Source organism: Trichechus manatus, unplaced genomic scaffold (assembly GCF_000243295.1).
Source record: "Trichechus manatus latirostris isolate Lorelei unplaced genomic scaffold, TriManLat1.0 scaffold00008, whole genome shotgun sequence".
In the NCBI taxonomy this organism is placed as follows: Eukaryota; Metazoa; Chordata; class Mammalia; order Sirenia; family Trichechidae; genus Trichechus; species Trichechus manatus.
In genome coordinates this window covers 16543569-16564485 of record NW_004443944.1, presented here as the reverse complement: position 1 = coordinate 16564485, position 20917 = coordinate 16543569, and the positions used below count along the sequence as shown (strand labels likewise).

Genomic DNA, 20917 nt, shown 5'->3' with positions numbered 1-20917 from the left:
GATATTGAGTCTGTGGCTAATGACATATCCCGGTAGTCCATTAATTTTAATTTTAGCTTTCATTGATAATTCTTGCCTCTTACTATTATGATTGTTGCCAAATGGTGATTTCTCTTATTCTCTCAGTTGGCTTTCTAATGTAAGGAAGAGCTTTCCCTTTGTATATATGTATTTTCATATTTGTTGTGGACTAATTAATTTTTACTTTATTCAGTGGATTATCATCCTTTACCGTCATTATATTGATGTTTGTATTGTACCAAATTTGGCCAATTGATGTCTTTTGTTTGTTCATGCTGTAAAAAAACATGCTATTTTTGTGTTTAATGATTCAAACGTATTGACTTTTTTAGGCTGCTGGATTTTGTGTCTTCCCTTAGGAGATGCCTCTCCCTACCTTAAATTTGATTCACCCACTTTTTTTTTAATCACCTAAGTGTCATGGTTTTCCAGCCTTTGCTATTTACCGTTTGATCATTACTTTACTCATAAGCAGTGGCTGGGGATAGAGAAAAAAGGTACAGAGAATGCCACAGTTAAATGGTTGCTGTGGATTGTCAGAAACACAATCATTAAGGACTAACGCTTGTTTTTTTTTTTTTTTTAAATTAACCTGCTGGAATGGAAATTCTTAAACATATTCCAACTTCCCCGTATGAAGTAGTGTGCTAAATATATTTAATCTTTTCGCAGTGATTCAGGACATTAGGGGGGTATTATTCATATATATATGTATATACACGCTTTCGGAGCCCCGGTGCTCGGTGGTTAAGAGCTTGGCTGCCACCCGAAAGATCAGCAGTTTGAATCCACCATCCGCTCCGTGGGGCAGTTCTGCTCTGTCCTGTAGGGTCACTATGAGTTAGAATCAACTCAACGGCAACTTTTTTTTTTTTTTTAATTTGATTTTCGCCACCTCCATGCACTAACTTTTTCTCTTACTTGCTAGAAAGTTACATTGTATGCAGGCCTTAAATATGTTTTTTTTTTTTTTTTAAACTGGTTTTACACATTACTTTTTAGGCAGATTACGTAGCACATAATTTTCAAGTTCCCATTAGTCAACAGTCTTGGCCCCAGATGTGGGAAGAAGGTTGGGTCTGCTGGACTTAGTGATGTTAATTAACAGTATTAGATAATGAAATCAACTATAATTTGCAATGCTTTCTGCATGGGACACTCTTTGAATGGTTAGTTCCTTTCAGCTATCAGATTAAATTCCTTACCTGGAATTACCTCTCTCTTCCTACCCTCTCCCTTTTCAATATCCCATCCCTCTTTTTTTTTTTTTTTAGTGGTACTTACCACTTTCTGAAAATATTTGTTGATTTGTTGTCTGTTAATATCCAATGAAACATAAGCTCCATGTAATTTTCTCTTTGTCCATCTTTAGGATTCATCCCATCTCAAAGGCATGGCCTTTTTGGACTCCTGAGGACCTTTCTTTGTCACATCCAGGGACTAGGTTTTCTGAGTTCAGGGATTTCTATGAGGGTAGGGGCCTTGTTTGTCTTATTTACCTCTGTATCCACAGAACCTAGAATAGCAGTAGTATAGAGTTAGAATGTGGTATAGTTTCAGTAAATGTTTGTGAAATGAATGGATGACATCATTATTGTTCCTATGTGCCAGGCACCATAATAGGATAGCTTTTTCCATGAGAGGTATTGTTCAAGCTTTATAGTCTAAAGTGCTTTTGAAGGAGTAAGCAAATGGCATACTTACATACTTACAAGTGGTATATAGTACGTTGTATTTTTTTTTTTTTTACAAGAATTTTTCAATTACTGAATAGGCAGTCCATCCAGTTGTAGAAAAATGTCTTTTTTTAAAAAAAACAAAAAACAAACAAACACTTATTCTGTAATCTTAAAGAGCAGTTCTCAAGCTTAACGTCTGCTAACCACTCTGGTAGAACAAGAAGACTTATAGGCTGTTATTTTTGTTATGCTTTTATTTTATAGTCAACATTTCCTTTGAAGTTCTGCTTTTGGCACAGAAATTCAGTGGTCCAGGAAGAAAACCAGGCTACTAGCTGCTGTGGGCCCAGTTCAGTTTGTCTTGCTTGCCAAGTGAGGGAACTCATTGGGTACTTGGGTAGAACCAGGAGAGAAGAATGATTTAGTTAGAGATGTGAGGGAGTGACTGCATCACCCTTTTTCCTGGTCTGTGGCAAGAAGCTAGCTAGTCACTGCTTAACTCTATGCTTCCTTCTGTGTTGACAAGGCAAAGATGTTATCTTTGGAATAGTTAATATGGTTACTGGTGGCAAAAAAAAAAAAAAAATATAGAGGCTAGGAGAAATTAAGTCATCCCTTCCCCATCATAATGTGTCTTGGGGGAGGGGGAGGGAAGCAGGGGTTGTCTCATCTCAACGGTGTGTAGTTAGGTCCTGTTGGACTCCTGAGCATCTTTCTTTGCTACCCCCAGGGACTGTTGTTGGGTGCTGTCGAATTGATTTCAACTCATAGTGACCTCATGTGATGGAGTAGAACTTCCCCATAGGGTTTTCTTGGGAGCAGATTGCCAGGTCTTTCTCCTATGGAGCCAGCCGCTGGGTGGGTTCAAACTGCCAGTGTTTTGGGCCACCAGGCCTTCTTATAGTCAGAGACTAGGTTCTCTGAATTCAGAGACGTCTCACAGTGTATTTTTACCTGGTTGCCTTCTTTTTCCTAAATTGATTTAAAAGCTCTTTGCGTGTACAGAAAGCTCTGTACCAATTAAATAATAGCCCTTTCTTGTCAGTCTTTGAAAGGTAAAAGGCTTTTTTCAAAAAAAAAAAAAAGGTCAAGGAGTATCAGTTTGTTTGAACTTGAGTATCTAACATCATTTGTTCAGGTTTTTTGTTGTTGAAGTTTTCGAATCAAAACTTCAATCAAAAAAAAGGGCAGAGTACAAAGGAGAGACAGAATTATATTTGGAATTTGTTTAGAAAATAGAAATAATGCCTTTGAACATGTTGATAAGGAAAAAAATGGCAAGGTTTTGTATTTATTATACAACCATTAAAAACAGAGGTGCTTTGCTGATTAAATATCTCTGTGGAATATCATGGTTCTAACAAAACCACCATTTGTTAGGTAGGAAAAATGAGGCACACAAAATCAATCTACTTTATCCAAGGTTACACATAGAAAATTACAAAGAGCATATAAATTTCCCGACTCTGCCTAATATTTTATCCAATTAGTTGAAATGTGTGTAGAATCTCAAAGAGTACTTAGTATGGTTTCTTAGCTGTACACAGTAACTGTTCCATAAATTTTTGCTATTAATTTTTCAGGGAGAGGGTTTGTTCTAGTTGTTGATAACCTATATTTTGGTCATGTTTGTTTTGAGTACAGACATAATATTTGTATTAATGTTGGTAAGATGAAAACTAAATTTTAGTAGAAAACATTATATTTTACGATATGGGCTTTTGTGTTTTGGATTTTTACCTTCATGATTTTTAGACTGCCCTTGGTTTTAGATAAAAGAAATTTAAATCTCTGATTCTGCTTTCTTCAAGGGCCTGTATCTTTCTTTGTAGGTGTTTTGCATAGCAAGTACAGGTCCTGTTGTGTTGAATGCTAAGTTTACTTCAGTGTCTCATGTTAAATGATTTGTATAGCATTAAATAAAATATTTTAATATATTGTACCAGTGAGGATGTCTTTGATATAATCTTGACATGAGCATTATATATACTGAATTGAATTGTGTTTTAAATATTAAGGAGTGGAAATATTTTAATCTTCATGCCAGGAGCTCTGGGATCTTCTGCTTTTTTTTCCCCCTATTTTCTCCCTTCTTACATAGCTGCTGGTGATGGAAGCCTGTCTGTGTTAATAAATGCCATCACCCATTCCCTTCCCCCATTCTTGCAAGAGCATAGTTTGCCTGCAGCTGCAGTGGTAGGCATCTTTCAGGAAGTGACCTTGGCTTGTATTAATCAAATTCAGAACATACGAAAAAGCCTCTTGCTAACATGCTGACTTGATGTAAAATTTTATCGCATCCATTTTCTCTCAAAATGAGGCCATCTTGTAAAAAGAAGATATACAGAGGACTCCTAATTTAAAATAATAATACAAAGCGTCTGAAAGCCATGTTAAGAAAAAAACAAACAATAGCTACAAAAGAACAACTAAATCTATTTTAAAAGTAGACTTTTTATTGACTGATATGCATAAACTTAAATCATGAAGCTTTGGGAGTTATTACTAGGAAATCTCGTTTTAATGCTGAATTAAAACAAAAACCTGTATCAGCAGCGAATCGCTTTATTTACTGTCTTAACAACTGACATTAAATTGCTAAGCAAACTTCATATAAAGTTATTTTGGGGCCTTTTAACAGATGAGCATTAGGTTAGGCACTTTTGTATATTGGTAACCTTTAGGTTTTCTGAAATAACTATGGCATCTTTGCTGGTTTGGATAAGAACATCATTTTCTTAAACAGTGGTAGTGCCTAGACCAACCAAACCAAACCCGTTGCTGTTGAGTTGATTCTCTTATAGGACAGAGTAGAACTGCCCCATAGGGTTTCCATGGAGCGGCTGGTGGATTCGAACTGCTGACCTTTTGGTTAGCGGCTGAATGCTTAACCACTGGCACCACCAGGGCTCTCATAGTGCCTAGAGGGGCTTCGAAATATGAGCTTGACTTTAAACCACTGAGATTGCTAAAATTTGACTACCTATTGTATTAACGAGAAATATTGCTAAATGCAAATTCATATATATCTGCTTATTTAGGATTTAACTGGTCATTTTGATGATAGCAGCTAATATAGCTATTTCACTTTTATCATGTGCTTCAGAGGAATCTAGTTTTTAAATGTAGTACAGTTAGGGTGTGTATCATACAAATCTTCATTTTAGTCTTGCTCAATGTTAAACATAGAATGTATTCAACAGATACTTTCTGCGTATAAAGGAAACTTACATGAGAAAAATTAATTATGGATCCGTTGTTTCTATTGCCAAAGGGTTCTCCCCTGAGTTTATTGTATAGAGGATTACTCCCAGTTACTGAAGTGTTTGGAGAGGAGAAATAAAGGAAAAGAAGGCTAACACCTTAAAAGAGCTTTGCCTGCATTTCACTAGATCCACAATATGAAAAGAACAGGCATGCTGCATGTTTATAGTCATGATTTGGGGAGCGAGTAGGGAATCTATGCAAAGAAAAAAAAATCGATGGGATAAATAAATAGTTGAATTAAATATCTTCATTGGCTGAATTATTTTAAAGCATTTACTATAAACACAACCAGAATTATCTTTCACCACATTGTAATTGTTCTTAGAATCACAACCTCATGGAGGCAAATCTCTCTTTAACCTGCCTAGTTTATTCTTTATCTTGATATTAGCATTAATGATCTGTTTGTTAGATATTACAGGTTAAAGAAACTGATTTTAAAGAGAAAGATAATAGTTGATCATTTCTCTCCTGGAATACCTGTTAAAAATACATGGTCTTGTATAAAATTGTCACCTTGAACTTAAGATGTTCTTTGCCTTCTCCTCCCCCTCCTCGTGCCCCCTTCAAAAAAGGGGGGGGGGAGGAGGAAAGCCTTACAAGGAAAGGAATATATGCAATCCTGGTAGCCAATGAGTTAATGTTCATTCGCAGCCTGAGGGGTCAGCATGCAGTCTCTGTTTCCTGATTGGCTGCTAAAAGGTGAAATTGAAACCACTGTAAACTTTTGACCCTGTAGCAATTCTTGTGGAACGCCTTCCACTGGTGGAGCCCAGCGCTTCCCTCACCTCCCCACCCAGCCCTCCCACCCTCTTTCCTGTATTTATTTTGTGTGATCGTGCATCCCTGCATGCAGTTTTTCTAAGAGAGGGGGGAGAGGGAGGCAGGACAAGCACCAGCAAGCGACTTGCTGGCATGCCTGCTTTAGTAACCGGTCATTGCTAACTACAACTCAGCCAGAGAGATGTGGTCTGTTAACAAACTGGTCTGCCAACCGGATTTTTTTAGTTTTCCCCTTAATCTCAAGGTAATTTTTAAAATGCAGAATAAGTTATTTTTAAAGCTGTTGTTCCATCAGTAGGTAGTATCGTTGTGTAAGCAAAATGTATGGTATAATTTTCTAGATATGTTGAGTTAAAAATAGTTTTCATTTTCAGCCATCTTTATACATCCCATTAGTGTTTCCTACATCTTGTGTAATTTTTACAGAAATAGTCAACATTTTACAAAAGTGTTCATGATAGTTTTTTTCTCCTTTGCCATAGTCTTTCATTATAAAGGAATCCAAATGGCATTTTGGTTTTGATAATTATGGAAAATAATTGCAGAAATTGTGTGTACATTTTGATTTCATTAATAATCCTCTTTTTCTTTTGGGCTGAGGTAAATGGTTTTGGATTTGTCTTGGTTTCACATCTGAAGACTGCTTTACAGTTACCACAGCAATACTATGAAAAAGACAGGGCAATTTTTCTCTATTCTCTCCTTCAGTACTTTCCCAGGACTGTGCTTAACTTCTAGTTCCCTCTTTTATCCCTAGTGTCTAGTGCAGTGTGGCACATTGATGCTCAGCAAATGCTTCCCGAATGAACATAATTTCCATTTCAGGTACTATAGTGGCTGTTTATACTTGCTTCAACTTTCCTAATTAATGGCAGGAACCATGTTTTGCTTATACTTCCAAGTGCCAGTGCAGTGCCTGGCATCTAATGATACACAGCAAGTATTTAGTTGAATTAAATGTCTTGCACAAGGTTACTTCAGGAAGGCGGACTTCATAAAACCTCTATTTTCTGAAGCCAAGGCTTCTGTTTTCAGTGCACCATTTAACTTTTCAGGTTGAATCCATATAGAACTAAACATTTATTTTAATTTTTAAAAATGACTATGTAGAATAAATTATGAATCAGTTTGATCCTTTCTAGTAAATGCCTATGCTGTGATTTTAAATAGTTCCTTCTCCTCCTCTACCACTGTCAAAAAGATTATGGTATTTTAAAAAGTATACTTGTCCTAAATGTCTTACCAGTCAGTGTTCTCTTGGGGAGCAAATACATTTTTATGTATCTACTTGAACACATGGTAGTGGACTCAGCAGTAAATAGTGTGTGTGTGTGTGTGTGTGTGTGTGTGTGTGTGTGTGTGTGTGTGTGTGTGTGTGAAATCTTTTGTCACAGTTTTGGCAAAAAGTATATATCATTTAGTAAATAATCCCAACTGCAAGAAGAATGTTAAATTAATTAAACATTAATATTATGCAATCTTTAAGTAACCTGAAATTTAATTGATGCATAAATTTATTCTGTAGTGCTTTGAAGATTTACTGGGCAATAGCTGGCTTTGCCCAAAGAGGTGGGTCCCCATCTCTATGATTTTAGTGATCTGGGGAGGGAGTCCCTAGTGGTAGCAGTGCCAGCAGCAGCATTGAATGAACAACCAGCTTAATATGATTAATGGTAGAATCTTTGCTCTTTCCCATGTTCAACAGCAAAAGGAAAAACATGTTCATAATAGTCAGTGGTTGGTGTTTCCAAGCATCACTATTATAGTTTGGATTTTCCTCTCCCTATCAGATCTCCTCCTTTTTGATTCTTCGTTGGCAGGCACCTCTTCTCAGACTAGCTACTAAGAGAGCTCAGTTTGGCCCATCCCCCACCCCCCCTTAGCTCTCTAGTGTTTGCAGGTTTTGATAATGTGGATCTCATTAGTCACTTTTCTTTTAATTCTAGTAGAAAAACTAATGCCACTCCCCACCTTCTCAGGTACCTGATATTTTTGGGAAGTATCATATTGAGTTTTTATGTCAGTGTAATTTGATTGTGTGATTGATTGACTAAAATCCAAGTTATGAAAAGTGGTAAGGATAAACTTATTTCTTTATTTTTGCCACCAAAATGTTTAATTCTAGAAGAATGCTTTTGGAAAGGTGACAGAGTTAAACTTTTTAAGCTTATTTATTTATTTTTAAAAATAATTTACTGTGTTTTAGATGAAATTTTACACAACAAATTAGGTTTCCATTTAACAATTTTTATACACACTGTCTTGTGACATTGGTTACATTCATAATGTGTCAGTGTTTTCAAATTTTTTTTTTTATTGTACTTTAGATGAAGGTTTACAGAACAAATAGTTTCTCATTAAGCAGTATACATACTGTCTTATGACAATGGTTAACAACCCCGCGACATGTCAACACTGTCCCTTCTCAAACATGGGTTCCCTTGTGTCAGCATTTTTTAGCTTATTTTTGATAAGGGGAAAAAATATCCCAAAAAATCTGCTAAGGCTGCTACTTTTGCAGAATCTTGGTTCCAGATAAGTTAACTCACCCACCAGCAGTTTTCTTAGCAGTTCCATACTTTTCAGGATCCTGGTATATAGTATTTAGAGTGCTTTTTAGACTGTCCACACTCTAACAGGTTCATGGTAAGCAAGCCAATCACTGTGGTATTTAAAAAAGTGTAGTTGTCCTCAGTGTCTTTCCACTGTTCCCTTGGGGACCAAATATTTTTTTGGTATTTGGGGACCTGTCTAGTCTAGCTCTGTGCACTTACTGTAAGGGGAGGATTTTGTAGATGGAGTTTCTTTGGGTCCTGGGCATTGTGGTACATAGATTGGCTGGGTCAAAACTCCTGTTAATGTAGGCTCTCTTGCCAGTCTTCCACTCTAGGCAGCAGTATTTGTTTCCTGGGTCAGTTGTTGTGGTATATTAAGAACTTTCTGACTCAAGTTCTTTTACCTACTCCACCTCTCTTGTTCCTTGGGTGCTAACCTCCCCCCCTCCCCCTCTCCAAAAGAAGGAGAAACAGCAACAACAAAGGAACCATTTCTGAAGTGCAATTTGAGGTAAAACCAGGACCAGAAAACCTTGGAAGTTCTCTCTACATAAAGGCTGCCTACCCTTTTCTCCATCTTTTTCCTCAGATTAAATTGGATAGTGTAACAATTCAAGTTAAAAAAGAATTGAGTTTAAAACTAAAATTAATGATTATGTTTTCTCCTATTGTTTATTTCAGTGTGCTTGAAAAATTCTTAGGTTATATGTCAAATAGCCTTTTTTGGGGGGCTAATGATAGCTTTCACTTATGAGCATTTACTGTGTGCTAGGTGCTAGTGAGTACTTTATGTATTTTCTTTTAGTCTCCACAAGAACCTTTGAGATAAGTGTGGTCCCATTTTAAGATGAGAAATCTAAGGCCCAAAGAAAGAAGTCTTAGGTGCCTTGCTAGTAAGTGAAAGAGCTGGAAGTTGAATCTAAATCTGGCTGACTCCAAAGCCCTGCTCTTCAACCATTATTCTAACAACTAGTTACACTATTACAGGTTGCAAGATGTATTCTAAATTCTGAATACAACCAGCTTATTTTGGACATATCTACCAGTTGTAAGCTGGAGATTACGTTGTGATTATAAAGAGGTGTTTTAAGAGGTATATCAGTTCTTTTTACACCTTAATCATATGGCACTGATACTACTGCATGAATTTTCCTTTTTTCGCCCTTGTGAAACATGTATGGTATGCATTTTATGGTATGCATTTTTCCCCTTTGCCTGATTTTCTGCCCTCTAATTTGGGATTCGAAAGTGCAACAGACCTTTGATATCATGCAGCTGGATTGTGGTTGGTTGTTCCTTTAACTGTCCCCTTCATGGGGATTGACTATTGCTGTGATATATTCGTTACTTGGAACTTGTCAGTATATCATTTGTTCTTCCTTCTTTCCCAACAGGCCTTCCAGTTCTAACATGAGTGCTATTAACTCTAAGGCATAGGTAATTATGGTTGTTGTCTTTATATAGATACTACTAGACTTAGTGTAGAGCCCCGATGGCGTAGTGGTTAAGAGCTTGGCTGCTAACCAAAAGGTCTGCAGTTCAAATCTACCAAACGCTCCTTGGAAACCCTGTGGGGCAGTTCTGCTCTGTCCTATAGGGTCGCTGTGAGTTGGAACTGACTCGATGGAACCTAACAACGACAGCAACAGCAACAATAAGATTTAGTGTTAAGAAGCCCTGGTGGCACAATGATTAACCACTTGGCTGACTGAAAGGTTGGCAGTTCGAGGTCACCCAGAGGCTTCTCAGAAGAAAGACCTGGTGATTACAGCCAAGAAAACTCTGTGGGGCAGTTCTTCTCTGTTACATGGAGTCGCTATGAGTGGAAAATAGACTCAGTGGCACACAACAACACAGTTAGTGTTAGGTTGTTGCTTTATTGTTACCTTTGGAAATTCACAAGGTGAGAGTAGAGGGTTTTATTGGCCTACTTTCTTTGTCCCAACCAGAGTCTGTTCCTCGTTTCCTTAAGTGCAAGAGTATGCTGTTTGTATGTTCATGCATTTTATTTCAGATGATTTTGAGGAGCCGTCCCCGTCCCACTGCCCCCATTTAACAAAATTTCTTGTTGTTGACGCACATGCATCCTGTTGAGAGGAGAAAACATTCAGGGCTTTTTAATTTTTCTTTTTGCTTGCTTGCTTTTATCTGTCCATCCATCCATCCATCCATCCATCCATCTGGCATTTGTCTTTTTTGGACTTGGGTATTTAAGTATTAGCTTCTATCAGGGTATTAGTGTCTTTAATTGTTCTCCGTTGAACATTCATTTCTCTTAGACAGGTGGGGACATCCACAAGTTCAGATTACCCTTTTGTTTTGATGACTTTTCAGAATTCCAATCCGGTGTCTTCCAGCCCTGCTTCATATTATCTGTATTTACAAACCATGGGAGAATATACTCTATATGCTCTGCCTGACTGTTTAAGCAGAAATAATGATATATAGGGAAGTAAGACATCAGCTCAGATTCCTAGGAAGAAATGTTGCACTTGATAACTTTTTTGTTTGTTTCATATGACCAGGGAAGATAAAAGTTGGAAAAGTTATTTGTGACTAATAATAATACTTGTATTAAGAAAGGGCAATAAAATTCAATACTCCTCCCTTCCTTTTTTTTTTTGTTTTCCTTCAGGATCAAAACATTTGCTGAACAGTCGACTCAGAGACCAGTAAAAATAAACTCCAACTCGAGCATCATTTGACTTGGTTAGTCAGGTAATTCAATTTTACTTTGACTTAGTCATTTGTTACTTTTTTTCCCTTAAGTCTTCTGGAGGTACTACTGTCTTCTTTAATTTATAATTTAATCTTAAACTTGTTTTATGCTTCATATTTTTCTCTTTAATGATGAATGAATGCACTTGGAATGAATGTATCTGTATGTGTGTATATACATACATATATACACGCAGTTTTTGAGGGCAGAAGGGGGCTGTATGTTAGTTTAGTATGAGACACTGCCTTCAGCCCTTTGTATGTGAATATTTTAATGGCATTTAGTCAAAATCTGAATCAGCCCTACCTATTTTTAGTGTTTCACCTTGCGAAGACTTAATTTTCTCAGATTGCTTGTGCTGGCAAATAACATTTATCTAACCCCTCTCCAAACTTTTAATGTTGGCATCAGAATAGGAAAAACGAGAGTAGAAAAAGTTGTCTGATACCTGAGAAAGCAATTATGCTTTTTGTAGCTTGTCAAATTTCTTTTAGTAATACCATCATTCTCTTGGTTACCTATGCTTGAAATCTGAGTCATCTTTGAATATTTTCGCCCTTCCCTTTGATACATTTTGTAAACAAGCCCTATCTGGTTTTCTATTTTCATGTCTTCTGCATTTGTCTCACTTTCTGTTTCTAATCATAGCCTCCTAGGCCAAGACCCCATAATTTCATGCTTGTATTTGTCCAATAGTCCCTTTACTGCTTCCTTGTCTACTGTTTTTACCTACTTGAAATTTTGCTAGAAAATTTTCTTAATTCTATGTCTTTAACCACGCCTCTGTTTTGCTCCAAGTTTTTTGTGCTACCTTTTCCTAGCTTACAAAAAAAAAGTACAAACTCCCTTCTCTGACTTTTGAAAATGGTCCTTTGTCTGGGAATCTGTGTAAGCCTCCGGCCTTAGCTTTTCCTGTTTCTTTGTAGAATCCTTCAAATAATTATTGTATATACCTGTTATATTTTGAATACAGCAGAGAACTATCTCCATGATTTTTATTTTCTAAAAAATACTTTTTATTTAGAAATAATTTCAAATTTACAGAAGTTACAAAAATAAAAATAGGATAAACATCTGAATATGCTTTATCTAGAGTCACCCACTTGCGTTATTATTTACATTCATATGTGCTTCTGCTCTCCTTCTTTCTCTATAACGTGCGTGTTCTCTCTTTTCTGAATCATTTGAGGGTAAACATGTATTCTGCTTCTTTCCCCTAAAACTTCTGTTGTTTCCCAAGAATAAGGTCATTATGCTAACTCTAATAATTGTGCAGTTATTAACTTTATGAATTGACATTGATACAAATCGACTGTCTGTATTACAGTTTTGTCAGTTGATCTAATAAACGTCTATTATTATGTATATTATATATATATATATATATATATATAAAAGTATTATATTTTCCCACACTTTTAGTACAGAATTCTAGTTGAGAGTCAAGTACTGCATTTAGTTAACATTTCTTTTTATCCGCCATATTCCTGGAATACTTTTGTAGCCTTGTCATTGATTTTTTTTTTTTTTTAAGGTCTTTTGCAGCAGATTTGCCCAATGCAATGTGTCCTTTTAATTTCTTTTCTTCTTCTTTTTTTAAACTCATGTTACTGTTATTTGTTACAGCTCCTTTTTCCTTTCCTTTTTTAAAATTATTGTGCTTTAGATGAAAGTTTACAGAACAAACTAGCTTCTCATTAAACAATTAGTACACATATTGTTTTGTAACATTGGTTACCAACCCTTCGACATGTCAACACTCTGCCTTCTCAACCTTGGGTTCCCTATTACCAGCTTTCCTGTTCTTCCTGCCTTCTCATCCTTGCTCGTGGGCTGATGTGCCCCTTTAGTCTTGTTATATTGTTATGTTTTATGGGCCTCTCTAGTCTTTGGCTGAAGGGTAAACTTCAGGAGTGACTTCAGTACTGAGCTAAAATGGTGTCTGGGGGCCATACTCTCGGGGTTTCTCCGGTCTCTGTCAGGCCAGTAAGTCTGGTCTTTTTTTGTGAGTTAGAATTTTGTTTTACATTTTTCTCCAGCTCTGTCTGGGGCCCTTTTTTGTGATCCCTGTCAGAGCAGTCAGTGGTGGTAGCCAGGCATCTAGTTGTGCCGGACTCAGTCTGGTGGAGGCTGTGGTAGTTGTGGTCCATTAGTCCTTTGGACTAATCTTTCACTTGTGTCTTTGGTTTTCTTCATTCTCCTTTGCTCCTGAGGTGTCATTGATATTTTTGAAGAATACAGTCCTCCTCCACTCTCACCACACCCCCCACCCCGAAAAAAAAAAGAAGAATGTTCTTCATTTTATGTTTGTCTGAAGTTTCCTTGTGATTACATTGAGGTAATGCATTCTTGGCTGGAACACTGCATAGGTGATGTGATACTCTGAGAAAGATACTCAACATCTGGAGGCACCTGATTTCCCTCTGTCCCTCATTGTGATGTTAATTTCAAGCACTGGACCAAGTTGCTAGATTTCTCCACAGCATCTCCCCTCACCCCATCCCTCCCACCCCCCACCCCACCCCCTTGCAGGCAGGAAGCAGTCTTTGGGGGAGCCACTGTAAATATCCTGATCCTCATCACAGTTTCCCCTAGATTTAGCATTATTGATGAGTCTTGTCTGATTGAATTTTTTACTATGATGATTGCAAAATGGTAGTTTCCTCATTCCAGCATTCCCTTCATATTTACCAGTCAGCCTTTGGCATTATCCTGTAATCAAGAGCCTTGTCTGTCAGTAGGGACTCAGGAATTTTTTTTTTTTTTTTAAATATTTTATTGTACTTCAGGTGAAGGCTTACAGAACAAATAGTTTCTTATGAAACAGTAGTACACATGTTGTTTTATGACATTGGTTAACAACCCCACGGCATACTAACCCTCTAACTTCTCAACCTTTTTTTTTTTGTGAAAATACACATAGCCAAAGATGTACCATTTCAAAAATTTCTACATACACAGTTCAGTGACATTGACTACGCTCTTCCAATTGTGCTGTTACTCTCATTTAAAATGAAGGCTTACAGAACAAAATAGTTTCTCATTTAACAGTTACTACAAATGTTGCCCTATGACAATGGTTAACAATCTCACAACACATCAACAATATCCTTACTCAACCTTGGGTTCCCTATCACCAGCTTCCTTGTCCCCTTCTGCCTTCTGGCCCTTGTCACTGGACTCCTGTACCTCATTAGTCTCATTTGGTTTTATGGGGCTGTCCACTCCCAGGCTGAACGGTGAACCTCGGAGGTAACTTCACCACTGCGCTAAAAGGGCATCTGGGGACCACACTCTTGAGGTTTCTCCAGTCTCCTTTAGGCCAGTAAATCTGGTCTTTTTTTTGTGAGTTAGAATTATGCTCTACATCCTTCTCCAGCTCTGTCCAGAACCCTCTGTTGTGATCTGGGAGTCAGGAATTTTTATTTTTTGAATGGTTTATCAGTTACTATTCTACTTAATTATTTTGGTGCTGAAATTGTCCTAGGTTTGGCCATTGGAGCTCCTTTAATTGGACTTCTATGTCCTTATGGAGAACATATAGTATTTGAGACCAAGTCCCTCTGGATTGCTCCTTGGTTGTCTTAGTTTCTGCCCTTTCAGCAGGCAGAGCTAGGAAATACATGTATGTTTATAAACATATGCATATAGATACATAACTTGTACGTAGGTACACATGCATTTACACATGCACATACATATTTTAGATATCATGAGTTTATATTAATATGTCCAATTTCAGCCTGTGTCTACAAGGTTCTTTCTACCCTCCCCTTTTCTCCTTTGCCACGAGAACTCTAGCTTCCAGGATCATCAGTACACTTATTCATTTGCTCAGTCCTGTATAACATTTAAAATAGTTTCAGAATTGCTTTGCCCATTTCACTACAATAAATGAATTTAATGAAAACGAGTGGAGAATTCGTTGTAAATTTTCCCCTAAGCCCCAATACCACCCTGCCCAAGACTGAGGGTAAATATAGTTAAGTATTGTGTTCTTAAATTACTTGAATTAGTGTTTCCTATGTCTCTCTCTTCCCCTTTCCACTCTTAGTTTTCACCCTTGCTTTCTGCATGGTGCAGCTATGATGTTTATTTGAAATGCAGTTGGGTTCATTTGTTTACTTGAGTTTCACTTTGGTTAGGCTCTGGTAAAATAATTTCCCTTGAGTTCAGGCTTTTGTTAAGGAGAGCTGAATGCTATTGGCGTATTTCAAAATGGTCGTCCCTGCCCCGCCCCTTCTGAATGCACGAGTGGATTTTCCTCCAGTCTTTATAGTAACCTGGTGGGGCTTCTGGAGGTAAAACTCAGGAAAACGTGGGGACCTCCCTACTCTTCTCCCACCCCCCGAGTCTTGATTTCTGTAAGTACTAGTGGCCTCGGCAGAGGTCTTCTGCTCCTGGGCCTCTGCTCCAGATAAGCTGTGATTCTCTGTACCTGCCTCCCTCCATTTCTTGGGGCACGGCCTTGCCCTGTGACCTCAATTCTTTGGTGAATTGAAGAGTTGTTACTTTTCAGTTTCTTCAGCTTTTTTCTTGTTTAGGAAGGGAATGATTGCCTCTAACCTCTTTACCTGTTGAACTGTAAATTGGAAGCCAAGAGATTATTTACTTATTTATTTTAATATATTCTGGATACTAGCCCTTTTCAGCTAATATGTTCTTAGAGTATTTTCTCCCAGTCCTTGCCTTTCCTTTTCATTTTCTTAATTTCTTTTGAAGGGCAAGAGTTTTGAATTTTGAAATCCAACTTAACCATGTTTTTCATTTTATGGTTGATGCTTTTTATGTACTAAGAGATCTTTGCCAACTACACCAAGGTTATAAAGATTTTCTCCTGTATTTTCTTGTAGAAGTTTTTATAGTTTCAGTTTTATATTTAGGTCTGTGATCCATGTTGATTTAATTTTTGTGTATGGTGTGAAGAAGGGGTTGAGGTTCAGTTTAAAAGATATGGATATCCAGTTTTTCCAGTGCTATTTGTTGAAAAGACTCTTCCTTTTTTATTGTATTACTTTGGTAACTTAATTAGCTGACCGTATATGTCAGAGTCTCTTTATGACCTCTCTTCTGTTCCATTGATCTGTATGTATAGATATCTTATGGCGATATACATGGTAACACTTATGTAGTTAAGCCTGACAGCAGGTAATGTTAAGTCTTCCAACTTCTTTCTTCTTCTTCAATACTGTTTTGGCTAATCTGTGTCTTTTGCATTTTTGATACAAATTTATGATCAGCCTGTCAGTCACTACAAAAAAGCTTGTTGGGAATACTGATTGCATTGAATCTATTCTTCTTGAGCCTGTATTGTAATTTGTGTCTTGCAGTGAAAATTTTGCCAGTTTTGCTAAGTTGTCATATTTATTTGCATAGTTTTTTTTTTAAACTACTTCCTTATGTTCTAGTGTCTATCCTCTTTTTTTGTTCCAATAGTGAGTTGTTTTTTCTTAATCACTCTAGAGAAGTATTTGTCATATTATTGATATTTTCAGAGAAATAGCTTTATAGGGGTCACAAACCAACCCCTATGAGTTGTATGTAAGTTGGACGTTTGTAACCCAGGGACCGCCTGTACATAATGTAATGTTCAGGCAACATCCAGTTTCACAGAACTTACCATGAATGTTAAGCGATACATGACTGTACTTAATTTTGTAACTTAATTAAGAAGTATAATTTGCCTAAATATCAGCTTAACCATCTAATAAGTGAAGGGCTGTACAAATAGTTCAGTTTATATCACTGTTACAAATGGCCCTATCTCTCATGTAAAACTCTTATCAGTAATTACTTTCTTATGATTTTGTCTTTGTTTCCAAAAACTGTTTTACTAAGAATATGTGCTTTTGAGCCTGTGCAGTATTTAATATATTAAAGTCTATATCATTTAGAAGTTAATATAAACTTTTGACCTTGAGTAGAATTGCTATGTGTAACCATTACCTGCAGCTGGTAGTTTCAAAATTGCCTTTTTGGGTCTCTGCTTTGTGAAAAATAGGACGTATTGGACATGAGTGCATGACAGATGACATTTATCAAGGATAACGGGAGCCTTACTCATTTTCACATTTTAAAACAGCTTTGAAAGCTTTGCATGTGCACACATGCTCAGCATATGTTTCTAAGCTTTAAATATATTTTCCATCATGTACTGCTTGTCATTAGCACAAGAAACTAAGTATAAATCTTTAATGAGCTTCGTATCTTAAACTTGTACTGTGTGAGTACGCAAACTTCTAAAGATCAGCAGTGTAGGATATTTAATTCACTTCCATGGAATTTTATTTTTTATAGTTTTAAAACTATTACAAGTAAAAATGTAACTAATGTATTCCAGATAGCACTCTTGTTACATAATGTTGGATGAATTGCTGTTTTTTTCATTCCTCTACCCCTACCTTAAAATTTGTCCCTAATGTAGAAACCCAGTTTATAGAAATTAGTTTTTTTTTCTAAATCAACTGCTGCTGTATTGCTATGCTGTTTGAAAAGGTATTATAGAGCTAGTTAATACATTGGAGGGAGATAATAATATAATTGGAATTGCATGATTGTTAGTCTTGGTTAGCCTTTTAAAATTCTCTTTATAAATTGTTATCACAATCTAATTTTAAAGAATTCTAGAATAAAAAGTTGGCAAAATTCATAATGTGTAGTCAGACTTCTTAATTAAAATAACATCTTTTATGGTTAGTATGGGTTTCAGATACTGCAAGGATTCGATACATTGATATGCAGATCACATCGACTTGCTGCAAGGTAACAATAGATGACTCCAGAAGATAAATTGGTTGTGTATAGTTATAATCCTACTGTCTTTTCAGTTCCAGATGTGATTCAGTAGTAGTGTAGGGCTATGATTCCGGGGCCCTGAGAAGGAAGTTGAAATTTAATTTTTTATGTGTATGAGAGTCTTTACTTAGGTTTTTGATGAGCCTGTTTTGTTCTGTAAAGGTACCATGTAGATTGTTGCTGTTTCAGTATGTAAATATCTCTTTCTCATATTCCATTTGAAATATAAGAAGCCTGAGTTCCTTCCCTTTTCCATTTTCCTTTTGGCAGTTGAAAAGGAAACCATTTTATTAAGAATGATAAATTTGGGCTCGCTAAATTGTCAGTGTCTTTACATTTTTAAACAAATTTGCATAGAAATCAGTTACGAACTTTACCATGATTTTTCAAAGAAGAAATTGGCCTGAGTCAGTCGTGACCCAAGTGCCCTATAATACGATGTACCGTTTCCACAAATTCTTTTGAGAAATGTACAGTATCACTTTGTTACTCTGCAGACGTTTTAAGAAAATATTTGAAGTGTTTCCATAAGAACAGTTTAAAATTCTTTTAAAAAGTACCAACACTTTATTTGTAGATCTTAGCATCTTTGAGAATTTAGCACTTTCCCCTAAAGACATCTCTTTAGTCCCCTCGTAGATACCAAGACTTAGGCAATTTGCTTAAGCTATTTATTTAATACAAAAGTTAGAAAATACGCAAATATATTGTTTCCTGAAATAATCTGTGTTATAGATGTAGTTACTATAGTTATGGGGATGAATTAAGAAAAAATTGGATTTTTTGATTGTAAATCATAAAATTTTTGAGGGAGCCATTTTTAAGAGTACCGTTTGCCAGGCACAGAGCGGCACAGAGCTTTTTTTGCATATGGGTTTTCATCCTTTGAACACCCCTATAAAGATGGTGGTATCTCCATTTTACAGAATAGGAAATTGAGGGTCAGAGATATTAATTTGGTAAGATCATGCCAGGGCTGAAATCAACTCTGAAGTCTCTGTTTCTTCCATCTCTTTACTTTCCTGAGCTGCATTCTGGTTGATCTGTTTTCTCATCAAATTCACTAACTGTATGTATATTTGTCCAGTCTAGGAATTAATTCTGTCTGTTGAGTTTTTGTTTCAGACAAGTGTCCCTTGCTAACCAAACCTATCCAGACTTTGGATATTGGATGCTCACATAGTGGGCGATACCACTAGTTTATTCTTTACAGTTTATGAAGATTTATGAATAGTTTCTTTTTCATGTCTGTTTAATCTTCATTTTGTTTTTGTTTCATGTTTTCTTTTTTCTTGGCTGTCTTTTTTTTTAATCTCTTAAAGGATTATAGATATTTATTTAAGACTATGTCAAGATTTCCTTTTGTTGGGTAGAGTGAATTCATCTTCCAATATTGATGAATTTCGATCCTGGACATCTTTCACAGTTCAGATTTCAAATATCCTTTGGAATTTTACTTAAGTTTGCATCCTGAGTGGGTAATTTATTTTTTCTTTTTTGGTGTCCTCCTGTACTCTCTATCCCCTTCGTGGCACTCTAGCTCTTTTCTATTTTTGTTGTCTTTACTCATTTCTACCATACCGTCAGTCCAGGTATTATTGAAATACCTGAGATATAGTCACTGGCCTGCATGACTCAGGTTTTGTATGTAGTACTTTTTCTTTTACCTCTACACGTGGCACTTTGATATATAGTAATTGATAATCCTAGCTACTGATTACAGCTTTTTTCACCTTCCATTTAGAAATTTTTTTTGTCTGGTGTCACCTATGGGCCTTGCTTCTGGGCCTGTTATCTTGTGCAGGATTTGATTCCAGGCTGCTTTTGCTTATTTTTGGTCCTGGAGCCCTGTGTTGGTGGCATCATCCATTCATTGCTGTATGATTGTTCTGTTTCGGAGTCCACAGAAATACTTGTCATGTGTGAGTATGTCTGTGTCTTTCAAAATTGATAAAAAGTATGTATTTTGTTATTTCTGTATTTGGAGCCAAGGAGAGGGTGCGGTCGGTTGAAAACAATAATTTGCTGTGTCATCTTATCAGAAAGTGAGTTCTTTTGTACTCACAGTATGTCTTTGTTTATGTAGGCCTGTACATAGTAGATACTGAAATATTTATTAAAAGAATGTGTAGAGTGTCTTGGAGAAACCAGACTCTGTCAAGCCCTGAGCCCCAGACTTAACCTTTATCTAGTATACTGGTTTTCAAAGTGTACTTTGTGTACCCCTGGGAGTCCACAAGAACCTTTCATGGGGTCCACAAGGTCAAAACTATTTTCATAATAATTATTTGCTCTTTTCACTTTGTTGATGTTTGCACTGATGGTGCAAAAGCACTGGTGAGTAAAACTGCTGGCACCTTAGCGTGAATCAAAGCAGTGGCACCAGGCTCTACTAAACCCGTTGGTGCTGAGTTGATTCCGATTCATAGTGACCCTATAGGACAGGCTAGAACTTCCTCATAGGGTTTCCAAGGAGTGCCCGGTGGATTCACACTGCCAGCATTTTGGTTAGCAGCCATAGCTCTTAACCACTGTGCCAGGGTTTCCAGACTCTACTAGTAGTTACATTCTTTACTGCCATTCACTTACAGTTGGGGGGGGGCCGGGGAAGCCAGCTTCCCACTTAGAAATATCCTTGATGAAACAGCAAATCCTATTAATTTCATTAAATCTCGACCTTTGAGTAGATATCTTTTCAATGTTCTTTGTGATAAGAATGGAAAGTGTGCACAGAGCCCTTCTCCTGCCTACCAGACCAAGATAGTTGTCTCAGGGAAGAGCAGTCTTGTGTAATTGTTTGTGTTGATAACTAAAACAGCCACTTTTCTCATGGAATACCGCTTTTACCTGAAAGAAAGACATACACACTGGCTGTTGAGACTTGGATGTTTGGCGGACCGTTTCTTGAAACTGTATGAGGTGAACCTATCACTTCAAGGAAAACACGCGATAGTGTTTGTTGACAGTAATAAAACTTGAGCTTTCAAGTGAAAATTATAATTTTGGTAAACTTGAATCTACCACTGTGAACTTGACAGCTTCGCAGTACTTACAGACCTTGATGAGATGGGTAGTGATATTAATGAATATAGGGCTTT

The 20917-nt window shown here is 36.8% G+C and overlaps 1 protein-coding gene across 1 annotated transcript in view; it reads left to right on the top strand.

Annotated features, from left to right (window-relative positions):
• Positions 1-10940: 10940 nt before the first annotated feature.
• Positions 10941-20917, top strand: part of NCOA3 (nuclear receptor coactivator 3) — a 50596-nt gene continuing 40619 nt past the window's right edge. Inside the window, exon 1 of the mRNA XM_023741470.1 lies at positions 10941-11023. The gene's annotated coding sequence lies outside the window, so the exon portion shown is untranslated. The remainder of the gene's footprint in view (positions 11024-20917) is intronic.